The 14,481-nt window shown below is 43.7% G+C and overlaps 1 long non-coding RNA gene across 1 annotated transcript in view; it reads right to left on the bottom strand.

The window, feature by feature from the left end:
* The window catches only part of LOC137218213 (uncharacterized), a 384,576-nt gene that overhangs the window by 98,927 nt on the left and 271,168 nt on the right, over positions 1–14,481 (bottom strand). The gene's annotated exons all lie outside the window — the stretch shown is intronic.

The following is a 14,481-nucleotide window of genomic DNA, read 5'->3' as shown; positions in this document are numbered from 1 at the left end:
AACCTCGTTTACCGTACAAGTTCAATATCACAGAAAGTGAAAAATGGATAAAGGACTTGTGGTACTTACGTACAATGCAGTATCACTCAGCAATGAAATCTATGTCATCAGGCCCATAGCAGCATAATGAGTGGATTCAGGTACGATGATTCTAACTGAAATAAGTCACACAGAAAAAGAAACATCATAAGATATCACTAATACACGGAATGTAAACTTGGCTACACAGGAACTGAATTCCAAAACAGAACAGGGTCTCAAATTTAGAAAACCAACTTATGCTTGCTTAAGGGGAAAGGTGAGTTGGGGTGCTGCATAAAACCAGACATTGAAGTGAGCACAGATAAAGTTCCTTAAGCCAAATATGGAATAGACAAGAGCTACTCCTTGCTCAATGAAATGGACTCAACACCAAATATTAAACGCCTAAGAATGTACCTGACTAGTAAGTATCTTAAAACCTATGGATTGCTATGTCTCCAAAAGAGAATCAAGCATGTGTACAGGGGCATAAACGCAGCAGTGATAGGATTGGAGAGGTTCGGCGAGCAAATGAAGACCCTTTGAAGTCATATTTCATGGTACCCATTACACGGGTCTCAACTCTCCAGGTTTAAGGTATTCTTCCTTCAGCTAAAACATGCATGTGGAACCCAGAGTAGGATCAACCGTGTGAACGGGAGACGTGTTCAAATATGTCTCAGTTTTCCTGCCCTGGTACTCGGGTGCAACATTCCAGACGCTTTACTAACACTCTCCCCACTTGGAGAGTCAGCGCCTTTAACCTCCTGTTTGGCCCAGTTTGCAATTTCTGCGGAAGATGAACAGGAATAGGGAGAACCAATGAGAGACTAGCTGGAGGTGTCTGGACGGGCAAATTTAACTCTCATTTCCCACCAGGAAGAGGAAATAACCAAAGGCTCAGCGTGCCGTACCGGAAGCAGATTAGGGCCTGAAGCCATCCTGCGGTGTTGCGGCCAGGTCACAAGAAAGCGAGTTGAAGAAAGGAGCTCAGGGGCACTGTAATTCACAAACCTGCAGAGTTATAAATGACAGCTATCGTCCAAAAATATACTGAAGTAAGGCTGCCAAGAGGACTTGAAAGCGGGGCAGAATTGCAGGAAACCGATTTCAGGAGGTAGACTGGAATTGCATTGAAAGCATAGGAAAAGAGGCAGAACGTCCACAATGATACACTTGGCCAAAAATGGCGTATGCGTTTTTTCCTGAATATATTCAGGAAAAAACGCATATGCCCTTTTTGGCCAACCAAGCAAGCTTGCAAAGGAAATCTGCACTACAATGAAGTCTCACTTCCCCCCGGTCAAAAGGGCCATCTGAAAAAAGTGTAAAATCCAGAAAGGCAGGACAGGCCATGGAGAACTGGGAGCCTTGTTATGCTGATGGGCGGGATGTAAATTGCCAACAGACACTCGGGAGAAGTGTATGGTGTTTCCTGAAACATCTAAAAAACAAAGCAACAGAGCCTAGGGCACTTCCACTTATGGTCCTATAGCTTAGGGAAATTAAAATCAAAAAGACACAGCCACCCCAAAGTTTGGGACGCCTCTGTTTACAAGAACCTCGTTTACCGTACAAGTTCAATATCACAGAAAGTGAAAAATGGATAAAGAACTTGTGGTACTTACGTACAATGCAGTATCACTCAGCAATGAAATCTATGTCATCAGGCCCGTAGCAGCATAATGAGTGGATTCAGGTACGATGATTCTAACTGAAATAAGTCACACAGAAAAAGAAACATCATAAGATATCAGTAATACACGGAATGTAAACTTGGCTACACAGGAACTGAATTCCAAAACAGAACAGGGTCTCAAATTTAGAAAACCAACTTATGCTTGCTTAAGGGGAAAGGTGAGTTGGGGTGTTGCATAAAACCAGACATTGAAATGAGCACAGATAAAGTTCCTTAAGCCAAATATGGAATAGACAAGAGCTACTCCTTGCTCAATGAAATGGACTCAACACCGCATATTAAACGCCTAAGAATGTACCTGACTAGTAAGTATCTTAAAACCTATGGATTGCTATGTCTCCAAAAGAGAATCAAGCGTGTGTACAGAGGCATAAACGCAGCAGTGATAGGATTGGAGAGGTTCGGTGAGCAAATGAAGACCCTTTGAAGTCATATTGCATGGTACCCATTCCACGGGTCTCAACTCTCCAGGTTTAAGGTATTCTTCCTTCAGCTAAAACATGCATGTGGAACCCAGAGTATGATCAACCATGTGAACGGGAGACGTGTTCAAATATGTCTCAGTTTTCCTCCCCTGGTACTCGGGTGCAACATTCCAGATGCTTTACTAACACTCTCCCCACTTGGAGAGTCAGCGCCTTTAACCTCCTGTTTGGCCCAGTTTGCAATTTCTGCGGAAGATGAACAGGAATAGCGAGAACCAATGAGAGACTCGCTGGAGGTGTCTGGACGGGCAAATTTAACTCTCATTTCCCACCAGGAAGAGGAAATAACCAAAGGCTCAGTGTGCCATGCCGGAACCACATTAGGGCCTAAAGCCATCCTGCGGTGTTGCGGCCAGGTCACAAGAAAGCGAGTTGAAGAAAGGAGCTCAGGGGCACTGTAATTCACAAACCTGCAGAGTTATAAATGACAGCTATTGTCCAAAAATATACTGAAGTAAGGCTGCCAAGAGGACTTGAAAGCGGGGCAGAATTGCAGGAAACCGATTTCAGGAGGTAGACTGGAATTGCATTGAAAGCATAGGAAAAGAGGCAGAACGTCCACAATGATGCACTTGGCCAAAAAGGGCGTATGCGTTTTTTCCTGAATATATTCAGGAAAAAACGCATACGCCCTTTTTGGCCAACCAAGCAAGCTTGCAAAGGAAATCTGCACTACAATGAAGTCTCACTTCCCCCCGGTCAAAAGGGCCATCTGAAAAAAGTGTAAAATCCAGAAAGGCAGGACAGGCCATGGAGAACTGTGAGCCTTGTTATGCTGATGGGCGGGATGTAAATTGCCAACAGACACTCGGGAGAAGTGTATGGTGTTTCCTGAAACATCTAAAAAACAAAGCAACAGAGCCTAGGGCACTTCCACTTATGGTCCTATAGCTTAGGGAAATTAAAATCAAAAAGACACAGCCACCCCAAAGTTTGGGACGCCTCTGTTTACAAGAACCTCGTTTACAGTACAAGATCAACATCGCATAAAGTGAAAAATGGATAAAGAAGTTGTGGTATTTACTTACAAAGCAATATCACTCAGCAACGAAATCTATGTCATCAGGCCCGTAGCAGCATAATGAGTGGATTCAGGTATGATGATTCTAACTGAAATAAGTCACACAGAAAAAGAAACATCATAAGATATCAGTAATACACGGAATGTAAACTTGGCTACACAGGAACTGAATTACAGAACAGAACAGGGTCTCAAATTTAGAAAAGCAACTTATGCTTGCTTAAGGGTAAAGGTGAGTTGGGGTGCTGCATAAAACCAGAGATTGAAATGAGCACAGATAAAGTTCCTTAAGCCAAATATGGAATAGACAAGAGCTACTCCTTGCTCAACAAAATGGACTCAACACCGCATATTAAACGCCTAAGAATGTACCTGACTAGTAAGTATCTTAAAACCTATGGATTGCTATGTCTCCGAAAGAGAATCAAGCATGTGTACAGGGGCATAAACGCAGCAGTGATAGGATTGGAGAGGTTCGGTGAGCAAATGAAGACCCTTTGAAGTCATATTGCATGGTACCCATTCCACGGGTTTCAACTACCCAGGTTTAAGGTATTCTTCCTTCAGCTAAAACATGCATGTGGAACCTAGAGTATGATCAACCATGTGATCGGGAGACGTGTTCAAATATGTCTCAGTTTTCGTACCCTGGTACTCGGGTGCAACATTCCAGACGCTTTACTAACACTCTCCCGACTTGGAGAGTCAGTCCCTTTAACCTCCTGTTTGGCCCAGTTTGAAATTTCTGCTGAAGATGAACAGGAATAGCGAGAACCAATGAGAGACCAACTGGAGGTTTCTGGACGGGCAAATTTTACTCTCATTTCCCACCAGGAAGAGGAATTAACCAAAGGCTCAACGTGCCGTGCCGGAACCAGATTAGGGCCTGAAGCCATCCTGCGGTGTTGCGGCCAGGTCACAAGAAAGCGAGTTGAAGAAAGGAGCTCAAGGGCAGTGTAATTCACAAACCTGCAGAGTTATAAATGACAGCTATCGTCCAAAAATATACTGAAGTAAGGCTGCCAAGAGGACTTGAAAGCGGGGCAGAATTGCAGGAAACTGATTTCAGGAGGTAGACTGGAATTGCATTGAAAGCATAGGAAAAGAGGCAGAACGTCCACAATGATGCACTTGGCCAAAAAGGGCGTATGCGTTTTTTCCTGAATACATTCAGGAAAAAACGCATACGGCCTTTTTAGCCAACCAAGCAAACTTGCAAATGAAATCTACACTACAATGAAGTCTCACTTCCCCCCGGTCAAAACTGCCATCTGAGAAACGTGTAAAATCCAGAAAGGCAGGACAGGCCATGGAGAACTGGGAGCCTTGTTATGCTGATGGGCGGGATGTAAATTGCCAACAGACACTCGGGAGAAGTGTATGGTGTTTCCTGAAACATCTAAAAAACAAAGCAACAGAGCCTAGGGCACTTCCACTTATGGTCCTATAGCTTAGGGAAATTAAAATCAAAAAGACACAGCCACCCCAAAGTTTGGGACACCTCTGTTTACAAGAACCTCGTTTACCGTACAAGTTCAATATCACAGAAAGTGAAAAATGGATAAAGGACTTGTGGTACTTACGTACAATGCAGTATCACTCAGCAATGAAATCTATGTCATCAGGCCCATAGCAGCATAATGAGTGGATTCAGGTACGATGATTCTAACTGAAATAAGTCACACAGAAAAAGAAACATCATAAGATATCACTAATACACGGAATGTAAACTTGGCTACACAGGAACTGAATTCCAAAACAGAACAGGGTCTCAAATTTAGAAAACCAACTTATGCTTGCTTAAGGGGAAAGGTGAGTTGGGGTGCTGCATAAAACCAGACATTGAAGTGAGCACAGATAAAGTTCCTTAAGCCAAATATGGAATAGACAAGAGCTACTCCTTGCTCAATGAAATGGACTCAACACCAAATATTAAACGCCTAAGAATGTACCTGACTAGTAAGTATCTTAAAACCTATGGATTGCTATGTCTCCAAAAGAGAATCAAGCATGTGTACAGGGGCATAAACGCAGCAGTGATAGGATTGGAGAGGTTCGGCGAGCAAATGAAGACCCTTTGAAGTCATATTTCATGGTACCCATTACACGGGTCTCAACTCTCCAGGTTTAAGGTATTCTTCCTTCAGCTAAAACATGCATGTGGAACCCAGAGTAGGATCAACCGTGTGAACGGGAGACGTGTTCAAATATGTCTCAGTTTTCCTGCCCTGGTACTCGGGTGCAACATTCCAGACGCTTTACTAACACTCTCCCCACTTGGAGAGTCAGCGCCTTTAACCTCCTGTTTGGCCCAGTTTGCAATTTCTGCGGAAGATGAACAGGAATAGGGAGAACCAATGAGAGACTAGCTGGAGGTGTCTGGACGGGCAAATTTAACTCTCATTTCCCACCAGGAAGAGGAAATAACCAAAGGCTCAGCGTGCCGTACCGGAAGCAGATTAGGGCCTGAAGCCATCCTGCGGTGTTGCGGCCAGGTCACAAGAAAGCGAGTTGAAGAAAGGAGCTCAGGGGCACTGTAATTCACAAACCTGCAGAGTTATAAATGACAGCTATCGTCCAAAAATATACTGAAGTAAGGCTGCCAAGAGGACTTGAAAGCGGGGCAGAATTGCAGGAAACCGATTTCAGGAGGTAGACTGGAATTGCATTGAAAGCATAGGAAAAGAGGCAGAACGTCCACAATGATACACTTGGCCAAAAATGGCGTATGCGTTTTTTCCTGAATATATTCAGGAAAAAACGCATATGCCCTTTTTGGCCAACCAAGCAAGCTTGCAAAGGAAATCTGCACTACAATGAAGTCTCACTTCCCCCCGGTCAAAAGGGCCATCTGAAAAAAGTGTAAAATCCAGAAAGGCAGGACAGGCCATGGAGAACTGGGAGCCTTGTTATGCTGATGGGCGGGATGTAAATTGCCAACAGACACTCGGGAGAAGTGTATGGTGTTTCCTGAAACATCTAAAAAACAAAGCAACAGAGCCTAGGGCACTTCCACTTATGGTCCTATAGCTTAGGGAAATTAAAATCAAAAAGACACAGCCACCCCAAAGTTTGGGACGCCTCTGTTTACAAGAACCTCGTTTACCGTACAAGTTCAATATCACAGAAAGTGAAAAATGGATAAAGAACTTGTGGTACTTACGTACAATGCAGTATCACTCAGCAATGAAATCTATGTCATCAGGCCCGTAGCAGCATAATGAGTGGATTCAGGTACGATGATTCTAACTGAAATAAGTCACACAGAAAAAGAAACATCATAAGATATCAGTAATACACGGAATGTAAACTTGGCTACACAGGAACTGAATTCCAAAACAGAACAGGGTCTCAAATTTAGAAAACCAACTTATGCTTGCTTAAGGGGAAAGGTGAGTTGGGGTGTTGCATAAAACCAGACATTGAAATGAGCACAGATAAAGTTCCTTAAGCCAAATATGGAATAGACAAGAGCTACTCCTTGCTCAATGAAATGGACTCAACACCGCATATTAAACGCCTAAGAATGTACCTGACTAGTAAGTATCTTAAAACCTATGGATTGCTATGTCTCCAAAAGAGAATCAAGCGTGTGTACAGAGGCATAAACGCAGCAGTGATAGGATTGGAGAGGTTCGGTGAGCAAATGAAGACCCTTTGAAGTCATATTGCATGGTACCCATTCCACGGGTCTCAACTCTCCAGGTTTAAGGTATTCTTCCTTCAGCTAAAACATGCATGTGGAACCCAGAGTATGATCAACCATGTGAACGGGAGACGTGTTCAAATATGTCTCAGTTTTCCTCCCCTGGTACTCGGGTGCAACATTCCAGATGCTTTACTAACACTCTCCCCACTTGGAGAGTCAGCGCCTTTAACCTCCTGTTTGGCCCAGTTTGCAATTTCTGCGGAAGATGAACAGGAATAGCGAGAACCAATGAGAGACTCGCTGGAGGTGTCTGGACGGGCAAATTTAACTCTCATTTCCCACCAGGAAGAGGAAATAACCAAAGGCTCAGTGTGCCATGCCGGAACCACATTAGGGCCTAAAGCCATCCTGCGGTGTTGCGGCCAGGTCACAAGAAAGCGAGTTGAAGAAAGGAGCTCAGGGGCACTGTAATTCACAAACCTGCAGAGTTATAAATGACAGCTATTGTCCAAAAATATACTGAAGTAAGGCTGCCAAGAGGACTTGAAAGCGGGGCAGAATTGCAGGAAACCGATTTCAGGAGGTAGACTGGAATTGCATTGAAAGCATAGGAAAAGAGGCAGAACGTCCACAATGATGCACTTGGCCAAAAAGGGCGTATGCGTTTTTTCCTGAATATATTCAGGAAAAAACGCATACGCCCTTTTTGGCCAACCAAGCAAGCTTGCAAAGGAAATCTGCACTACAATGAAGTCTCACTTCCCCCCGGTCAAAAGGGCCATCTGAAAAAAGTGTAAAATCCAGAAAGGCAGGACAGGCCATGGAGAACTGTGAGCCTTGTTATGCTGATGGGCGGGATGTAAATTGCCAACAGACACTCGGGAGAAGTGTATGGTGTTTCCTGAAACATCTAAAAAACAAAGCAACAGAGCCTAGGGCACTTCCACTTATGGTCCTATAGCTTAGGGAAATTAAAATCAAAAAGACACAGCCACCCCAAAGTTTGGGACGCCTCTGTTTACAAGAACCTCGTTTACAGTACAAGATCAACATCGCATAAAGTGAAAAATGGATAAAGAAGTTGTGGTATTTACTTACAAAGCAATATCACTCAGCAACGAAATCTATGTCATCAGGCCCGTAGCAGCATAATGAGTGGATTCAGGTATGATGATTCTAACTGAAATAAGTCACACAGAAAAAGAAACATCATAAGATATCAGTAATACACGGAATGTAAACTTGGCTACACAGGAACTGAATTACAGAACAGAACAGGGTCTCAAATTTAGAAAAGCAACTTATGCTTGCTTAAGGGTAAAGGTGAGTTGGGGTGCTGCATAAAACCAGAGATTGAAATGAGCACAGATAAAGTTCCTTAAGCCAAATATGGAATAGACAAGAGCTACTCCTTGCTCAACAAAATGGACTCAACACCGCATATTAAACGCCTAAGAATGTACCTGACTAGTAAGTATCTTAAAACCTATGGATTGCTATGTCTCCGAAAGAGAATCAAGCATGTGTACAGGGGCATAAACGCAGCAGTGATAGGATTGGAGAGGTTCGGTGAGCAAATGAAGACCCTTTGAAGTCATATTGCATGGTACCCATTCCACGGGTTTCAACTACCCAGGTTTAAGGTATTCTTCCTTCAGCTAAAACATGCATGTGGAACCTAGAGTATGATCAACCATGTGATCGGGAGACGTGTTCAAATATGTCTCAGTTTTCGTACCATGGTACTCGGGTGCAACATTCCAGACGCTTTACTAACACCCTCCCGACTTGGAGAGTCAGTCCCTTTAACCTCCTGTTTGGCCCAGTTTGCAATTTCTGCGGAAGATGAACAGGAATAGCGAGAACCAATGAGAGACTAGCTGGAGGTGTCTGGACGGGCAAATTTAACTCTCATTTCCCACCAGGAAGAGGAAATAACCAAAGGCTCAGCGTGCCGTGCCGGAACCAGAATAGGGCCTGAAGCCATCCTGCGATGTTGCGGCCAGGTCACAAGAAAGCGAGTTGAAGAAAGGAGCTCAGGGGCACTGTAATTCACAAACCTGCAGAGTTATAAATGACAGCTATCGTCCAAAAATATACTGAAGTAAGGCTGCCAAGAGGACTTGAAAGTGGGGCAGAATTGCAGGAAACCGATTTCAGGAGGTAGACTGGAATTGCATTGAAAGCATAGGAAACGAGGCAGAACGTCCACAATGATGCACTTGGCCAAAAAGGGCGTATGCGTTTTTTCCTGAATATATTCAGGAAAAAACGCATACGCCCTTTTTGGCCAACCAAGCAAGCTTGCAAAGGAAATCTGCACTACAATGAAGTCTCACTTCCCCCCGGTCAAAAGGGCCATCTGAAAAAAGTGTAAAATCCAGAAAGGCAGGACAGGCCATGGAGAACTGGGAGCCTTGTTATGCTGATGGGCGGGATGTAAATTGCCAACAGACACTCGGGAGAAGTGTATGGTGTTTCCTGAAACATCTAAAACACAAAGCAACAGAGCCTAGGGCACTTCCACTTATGGTCCTATAGCTTAGGGAAATTAAAATCAAAAAGACACAGCCACCCCAAAGTTTGGGACGCCTCTGTTTACAAGAACCTCGTTTACCGTACAAGTTCAATATCACAGAAAGTGAAAAATGGATAAAGAACTTGTGGTACTTACGTACAATGCAGTATCACTCAGCAATGAAATCTATGTCATCAGGCCCGTAGCAGCATAATGAGTGGATTCAGGTACGATGATTCTAACTGAAATAAGTCACACAGAAAAAGAAACATCATAAGATATCAGTAATACACGGAATGTAAACTTGGCTACACAGGAACTGAATTACAGAACAGAACAGGGTCTCAAATTTAGAAAACCAACTTATGCTTGCTTAAGGGGAAAGGTGAGTTGGGGTGCTGCATAAAACCAGAGATTGAAATGAGCACAGATAAAGTTCCTTAAGCCAAATATGGAATAGACAAGAGCTACTCCTTGCTCAACGAAATGGACTCAACACCCCATATTAAACGCCTAAGAATGTACCTGACTAGTAAGTATCTTAAAACCTATGGATTGCTATGTCTCCAAAAGAGAATCAAGCGTGTGTACAGAGGCATAAACGCAGCAGTGATAGGATTGGAGAGGTTCGGTGAGCAAATGAAGACCCTTTGAAGTCATATTGCATGGTACCCATTCCACGGGTCTCAACTCTCCAGGTTTAAGGTATTCTTCCTTCAGCTAAAACATGCATGTGGAACCCAGAGTATGATCAACCATGTGAACGGGAGACGTGTTCAAATATGTCTCAGTTTTCCTCCCCTGGTACTCGGGTGCAACATTCCAGATGCTTTACTAACACTCTCCCCATTTGGAGAGTCAGCGCCTTTAACCTCCTGTTTGGCCCAGTTTGCAATTTCTGCGGAAGATGAACAGGAATAGCGAGAACCAATGAGAGACTAGCTCGAGGTGTCTGGACGGGCAAATTTAACTCTCATTTCCCACCAGGAAGAGGAAATAACCAAAGGCTCAGCGTGCCGTGCCGGAACCAGATTAGGGCCTGAAGCCATCCTGCGGTGTTGCGGCCAGGTCACAAGAAAGCGAGTTGAAGAAAGGAGCTCAGGGGCACTGTAATTCACAAACCTGCAGAGTTATAAATGACAGCTATCGTCCAAAAATATACTGAAGTAAGGCTGCCAAGAGGACTTGAAAGCGGGGCAGAATTGCAGGAAACCGATTTCAGGAGGTAGACTGGAATTGCATTGAAAGCATAGGAAACGAGGCAGAACGTCCACAATGATGCACTTGGCCAAAAAGGGCGTATGCGTTTTTTCCTGAATATATTCAGGAAAAAACGCATACGCCCTTTTTGGCCAACCAAGCAAGCTTGCAAAGGAAATCTGCACTACAATGAAGTCTCACTTCCCCCCGGTCAAAAGGGACATCTGAAAAAAGTGTAAAATCCAGAAAGGCAGGACAGGCCATGGAGAACTGGGAGCCTTGTTATGCTGATGGGCGGGATGTATATTGCCAACAGACACTCGGGAGAAGTGTATGGTGTTTCCTGAAACATCTAAAAAACAAAGCAACAGAGCCTAGGGCACTTCCACTTATGGTCCTATAGCTTAGGGAAATTAAAATCAAAAAGACACAGCCACCCCAAAGTTTGGGACGCCTCTCTTTACAAGAACCTCGTTTACAGTACAAGTTCAACATCGCAGAAAGTGAAAAATGGATAAAGAAGTTGTGGTATTTACTTACAAAGCAATATCACTCAGCAATGAAATCTATGTCATCAGGCCCTTAGCAGCACAATGAGTGGATTCAGGTATGATGATTCTAACTGAAATAAGTCACACAGAAAAAGAAACATCATAAGATATCAGTAATACACGGAATGTAAACTTGGCTACACAGGAACTGAATTACAGAACAGAACAGGGTCTCAAATTTAGAAAACCAACTTATGCTTGCTTAAGGGGAAAGGTGAGTTGGGGTGCTGCATAAAACCAGAGATTGAAATGAGCACAGATAAAGTTCCTTAAGCCAAATATGGAATAGACAAGAGCTACTCCTTGCTCAACGAAATGGACTCAACACCCCATATTAAACGCCTAAGAATGTACCTGACTAGTAAGTATCTTAAAACCTATGGATTGCTATGTCTCCAAAAGAGAATCAAGCATGTGTACAGGGGCATAAACGCAGCAGTGATAGGATTGGAGAGGTTTGGTGGCAAATGAAGACCCTTTGAAGACATATTGCATGGTACCCATTCCACGGGTCTCAACTCTCCAGGTTTAAGGTATTCTTCCTTCAGCTAAAACATGCATGTGGAACCCAGAGTATGATCAACCGTGTGATCGAGAGACGTGTTCAAATATGTCTCAGTTTCGGTCCCCTGGTACTCGGGTGCAACATTCCAGACGCTTTACTAACACTCTCCCGACGTGGAGAGTCAGTGCCTTTAACCTCCTGTTTGGCCCAGTTTGCAATTTCTGCGGAAGATGAACAGGAATAGCGAGAACCAATGAGAGACTAGCTGGAGGTGTCTGGACGGGCAAATTTAACTCTCATTTCCCACGAGGAAGAGGAATTAACCAAAGGCTCAGCATGCCGTGCCGGAACCAGATTAGGGCCTGAAGCCATCCTGCAGTGTTGCGGTCAGCTCAAAAGAAAGCGAGTTGAAGAAAGGAGCTCAGGGGCACTGTAATTCACAAACCTGCAGAGTTATAAATGACAGCTATCGTCCAAAAATATACTGAAGTAAGGCTGCCAAGAGGACTTGAAAGCGGGGCAGAATTGCAGGAAACCGATTTCAGGAGGTAGACTGGAATTGCATTGAAAGCATAGGAAAAGAGGCAGAACGTCCACAATGATGCACTTGGCCAAAAAGGGCGTATGCGTTTTTTCCTGAATATATTCAGGAAAAAACGCATACGCCCTTTTTGGCCAACCAAGCAAGCTTGCAAAGGAAATCTGCACTACAATGAAGTCTCACTTCCCCCCGGTCAAAAGGGCCATCTGAAAAAAGTGTAAAATCCAGAAAGGCAGGACAGGCCATGGAGAACTGGGAGCCTTGTTATGCTGATGGGTGGGATGTAAATTGCCAACAGACACTTGGGAGATGTGTATGGTGTTTCCTGAAACATCTAAAAAACAAAGCAACAGAGCCTAGGGCACTTCCACTTATGCTCCTATAGCTTAGGGAAATTAAAATCAAAAAGACACAGCCACCCAAAAGTTTGGGACGCCTCTGTTTACAAGAACCTCGTTTACAGTACAAGTTCAACATCGCACAAAGTGAAAAATGGATAAAAAAGTTGTGGTATTTACTTACAAAGCAATATCACTCAGCAATGAAATCTATGTCATCAGGCCCTTAGCAGCACAATGAGTGGATTCAGGTACGATGATTCTAACTGAAATAAGTCACACAGAAAAAGAAACATCATAAGATATCACTAATACACGGAATGTAAACTTGGCTACACAGGAACTGAATTACAGAACAGAACAGGGTCTCAAATTTAGAAAACCAACTTATGCTTGCTTAAGGGGAAAGGTGAGTTGGGGTGCTGCATAAAACCAGAGATTGAAATGAGCACAGATAAAGTTCCTTAAGCCAAATATGGAATAGACAAGAGCTACTCCTTGCTCAACGAAATGGACTCAACACCCCATATTAAACGCCTAAGAATGTACCTGACTAGTAAGTATCTTAAAACCTATGGATTGCTATGTCTCCAAAAGAGAATCAAGCATGTGTACAGGGGCATAAACGCAGCAGTGATAGGATTGGAGAGGTTCGGTGAGCAAATGAAGACCCTTTGAAGTCATATTTCATGGTACCCATTCCACGGGTCTCAACTATCCAGGTTTAAGGTATTCTTCCTTCAGCTAAAACATGCATGTGGAACCCAGAGTATGATCAACCGTGTGAACGGGAGACGTGTTCAAATATGTCTCAGTTTTCCTCCCCTGGTACTCGGGTGCAACATTCCAGACGCTTTACTAACACTCTCCCCACTTGGAGAGTCAGTGCCTTTAACCTCCTGTTTGGCCCAGTTTGCAATTTCTGCGGAAGATGAACAGGAATAGGGAGAACCAATGAGAGACTAGCTGGAGGTGTCTGGACGGGCAAATTTAACTCTCATTTCCCACGAGGAATAGGAATTAACCAAAGGCTCAGCGTGCCGTGCCGGAACCAGATTAGGGCCTGAAGCCATCCTGCGGTGTTGCGGCCAGGTCACAAGAAAGCGAGTTGAAGAAAGGAGCTCAGGGGCACTGTAATTCACAAACCTGCAGAGTTATAAATGACAGCTATCGTCCAAAAATATACTGAAGTAAGGCTGCCAAGAGGACTTGAAAGCGGGGCAGAATTGCAGGAAACCGATTTCAGGAGGTAGACTGGAATTGCATTGAAAGCATAGGAAACGAGGCAGAACGTCCACAATGATGCACTTGGCCAAAAAGGGCGTATGCGTTTTTTCCTGAATATATTCAGGAAAAAACGCATACGCCCTTTTTGGCCAACCAAGCAAGCTTGCAAAGGAAATCTGCACTACAATGAAGTCTCACTTCCCCCCGGTCAAAAGGGCCATCTGAAAAAAGTGTAAAATCCAGAAAGGCAGGACAGGCCATGGAGAACTGGGAGCCTTGTTATGCTGATGGGCGGGATGTAAATTGCCAACAGACACTTGGGAGATGTGTATGGTGTTTCCTGAAACATCTAAAAAACAAAGCAACAGAGCCTAGGGCACTTCCACTTATGCTCCTATAGCTTAGGGAAATTAAAATCAAAAAGACACAGCCACCCAAAAGTTTGGGACGCCTCTGTTTACAAGAACCTCGTTTACAGTACAAGTTCAACATCGCACAAAGTGAAAAATGGATAAAAAAGTTGTGGTATTTACTTACAAAGCAATATTACTCAGCAATGAAATCTATGTCATCAGGCCCTTAGCAGCACAATGAGTGGATTCAGGTACGATGATTCTAACTGAAATAAGTCACACAGAAAAAGAAACATCATAAGATATCACTAATACACGGAATGTAAACTTGGCTACACAGGAACTGAATTACAGAACAGAACAGGGTCTCAAA

The sequence above is a fragment of the Pseudorca crassidens genome, unplaced genomic scaffold, assembly GCF_039906515.1.
Source record: "Pseudorca crassidens isolate mPseCra1 unplaced genomic scaffold, mPseCra1.hap1 Scaffold_50, whole genome shotgun sequence".
Lineage (NCBI taxonomy): Eukaryota > Metazoa > Chordata > Mammalia > Artiodactyla > Delphinidae > Pseudorca > Pseudorca crassidens.
Note: the sequence above shows the minus strand (reverse complement) of the source record. Positions and strands in the feature narration are given on the sequence as shown.